The following is a 3,760-nucleotide window of genomic DNA, read 5'->3' as shown; positions in this document are numbered from 1 at the left end:
GTTTTTTTTATTTTTTTTGGGGGGGGGGGAGTGAGGTTTGGTATTGTATTCTTAGATCGCTCACGCTACACATTATCTAGACAACTTAACTTAAGCCTTTGCATTTTATTAGAGAGGCCAGGTACCTAAAAGCTAGCTGCCACAACACCTAGTACTTAATAGGGCTGTGCAAAATTTCAACAGGTGTTTTGTTATGACTTGTTTTGAGCTTGAAACAGTGAAATCAAAATTAAACAAAAGGCTTTGAAACAGCTTTAAAACGAAATGAGGGCACTTGAAATGGTTTGGAAGTTTCAAAACATTTCAAGTTTCGAAGCTGGGCTTGCTTGCAGCAAAAGAGAAACTAAGGAGGTGGGGGGAAGAGGGAGGAAGGACTGCTCTCATATTGACCATGTAGCTGCCCAGTAACTGTGATCCTTCCCCGAGGTCCCATCCAATCCCAGTGCTCTGGGGAAGCGATGGGGAAACAGCATAAAAAGCATTGTTTGAACTGAGCTTTCTCTGTGCCTTGGGGTCAGCTTACTGAGCTGTGTCTTGCAGCAGCTCAGCAGCATCAGAGAAAGGCTATCACCTCCTATTTGCTAGCCTGTTACTAGCAAGTGAGATCCTCCAGTACCTTTTCCTTTCCTAATACCCTTAAATAAATCTTAAAATTCATTCCTTTCAATTTATTCCTCCTGCAAAATCCTCTTTTTGTTTTTGTTAGTCTATTTTTATTCTATTCCCCTGGAAAAGAAATTGTGCTTTCTCTCACAGTGTGCATTCCATTCACTGTGCAGGGAGGCAAGGCATATATTGCATATAATAATGTACAATTTACACAGGAACACATACATACTTTTATATAATGTATTTATTACATAAATACATACATACAATTATATACATATATTACATAAATACATATTACATTACAGAAGAACACACACATTTTCCAGCACACCAAACACACTATGAAACACACTATGAAGTGTGTTGGAAAGGTAGCTGGCAAGCCTTCAGAAAGGGGTGAAAGAGGGGGTAGAGGGAGAGCTGTAAGTCCCTCCCCCCCCAAGGGAGACACAGCTTCTTTCCTACAACTAGCAGGCATGAGGCTTGCGGTTCTACTGGCAGCAAGGAGAAGGGAGCAATGCCACTGCCTGAGTCTGCATCCCCTCCAAGAGCACCAGTCATAACACCCCCACCACCACCATGACAAAAAGCAGCAGCAGCATGACAGTCTCCTCCACTCCCATTTCACTTCCCATGCTGAGCCTTCCAGTGCCAGAGAAAGAGCTGGAGCTGGAGCTGGAGCTGAGTACCATAGCAAGGGAAATTCTGGGGAAGGATGGGGAATCATCTGAGTTTATGGTATACACCCTTCAAGTTTCCCCTAGAGCCAGGTTTCCTTTACCAGAAGGCACTTCGGAGAAGGCTGAGGGAGAGGTTGCTTTCATTCAAATCAGGAAAGAAATAAAAAAGTTATAGGCATTTTCATGATTCCCTGTTATAACCTATGGGCAAAAAGTGTTGAAATAGTCAAAGAGTTTCAACAAAATGAAATGGAACAGTGCTTCAAAACACTGTCCCTTCAAAGCAGTGAAATAGAAGTTGAAATGGAGTGGTAGGGTTTCACACAGCCCTACTACTTAAGTTCTTTTTTAGGCATAGTCCTGACTAGCTCAGCAATTGGCTGTGGGGGGGACCCCAGGTGCTTCTCCCAGACCCAGTAGGCACCAGTTGCCAAGCCAGAGGGTGGGGAGGGGATCCTCCTGTGTTCTCTGCAGTGGACCCAGATGTGGACCAGAATTGCTTCTGGTCCCCTTCTGGGTCCTGCATACATTAATCCAGAAAGTCTGTGGCTGAGTTGGGAGCTGAACCAAAAGTCCTAAGATGGTGCCACTAGTCACTGAAAAAAAAGAGTGATTGGTAGAAATAGTAAAAAAGAAGTTGCCTCCTTACAATATCTCTATATGTCTAACAAAGAGCTAAGTTCACTAAAATCTCCATTTGATTCTACACATAGAAAGTTCATGCAGAAGCTGAAAAAATTCAGTTGTGGGCCAGAGGTTTCATACAAAAACTGAAATCCCTAAAGTATCAGGTTTCTGGGCGTGCAGACTGAAGATTCAAAATATATATGCATATACTGATGTTCCTTATCAACGTGTTATTTTTCAGAGCCAAGGAAAGAACAACATAGTATCAAAAGAAACATATGCAAGGCCCATTTCACAGCCTGTCATTAACCAAACCCCCCTGCTGTCTTGATGCTTCAGTAAAAGGTTTTACTATACATTTTAAAAGGGCAATAAAGAACAATAGATGGTCATGAGTGAATTCTATCTTTTCTCTTTGGTGGGTTCATTAAGCATGAATGACCCTCTAACTTACAGTGGCATGAACTGTGCCTTTAAGATGCTTTACCTTATTCCTGTCCATACCCAGGTGTTTACATCACAGAAAACAAGAGAGTTAAAGACATAGTTCACACTGTTTAACAAGGCTGTAAGTTGCAGATGATTTTTGAGTAGAAAGAGTGCTTATAGTTTGGACAAAGAACAAGAAAGGGAGAGGGAAAAGAGTAGGAACAAATCATAGCTTAAATATAAAAGCAAATTTTCATCTTTGATTATGTGTTCCTTTCTCTCTGTCTGAGGCAGCTCTGAACTTGCCAGATTTACTGCTAAATAATATGTGAAATTAAAAGAAAACTCACAAAGAAAGCATTGAGAAATGGGGTACAAGTATAAACAAATGTCAGAGGTCTGCTGAAAATTAGGAGGTCAGGAAGGGCATGTTAAAAAGGGAATAAAGGAAGCTGCTAAATACAGACCACAGGTAATTGCCTACAGGTCTAATTATTCTTAGCAAATGAGCAGAAGCCAAGCATACGATGAGGGCAGGTATGTTGGGGATGGATTCCTGGTTTAATTCCCTCCTGAGCCTGCACACTTTGGTGAGAGGTGTGAGGGTCCCACAACATCTGAACTTTCCACCCCAATAATGTCACTGACCTACTTATGCCTATGGGACATGTGCAGTGCCTATGATTCTGGGTGGGAAAACTGCCCGAGGGAAAGTGCTAACTGCTAGATTAAGTGCTGTGGGCAGAGCTGGAGTTATGAGTACAGAGGTGGATGAGATGGGTGCACAACATTGTGATTGGACTATCTTTTGAGTGACAGTGATCAACAGGGGCGTGGTGTAAAAGGGACAGGTACAGAAAGTCTTCATGAGATGATTTCATTGTGACTTCTGCTGGGTTCCCCTCCCCAGAGGAAGGGTCCCAAGTGTCACAGTGGAACCCGAACGAACAGGCTGGGTCTAGCGGCGGTGGAGTTCTGAGCGACACGGAAGCTGGATGTTCCTTAATAGAGTGGGTTTATTAACTTACGCTTGGTAGAGTGCAGGTACGGAGTCTTCAGTTACAGTTAACAGTATCAACACACAACAGGGGGACCTGTTGTCCCATGGGGTTCGCCGACAGGCCCTTGCTTTCTACCCCCGGTGCCAGAGCCTGGGAATAGGTGTGGCTGCCTGTCGGGTAAGTCCCAGGGATGGTCAACAGTTTATGAAGGAGAAACAAATAACAAAACAGAACTGTAACGCGTCGGTGTCGCCAGTTCACAGAACAGTTGGGTAGCCGAGGTGATTGCCAAGGTCAGAAGCCAGGTAAGTCATGCTGAGGTTGCAGTTAAAATCCGTAGGGGTGATCCGGAATCGTGGTCGAAGATGGATACAAAGGTAGGTTGGAAGCCGAAGATCAATACAGTTAGCA

Source organism: Gavialis gangeticus, unplaced genomic scaffold (assembly GCF_001723915.1).
Source record: "Gavialis gangeticus isolate Ggan-Ray unplaced genomic scaffold, GavGan_comp1, whole genome shotgun sequence".
NCBI lineage: Eukaryota > Metazoa > Chordata > Crocodylia > Gavialidae > Gavialis > Gavialis gangeticus.
This window is presented reverse-complemented; position numbering follows the sequence as displayed.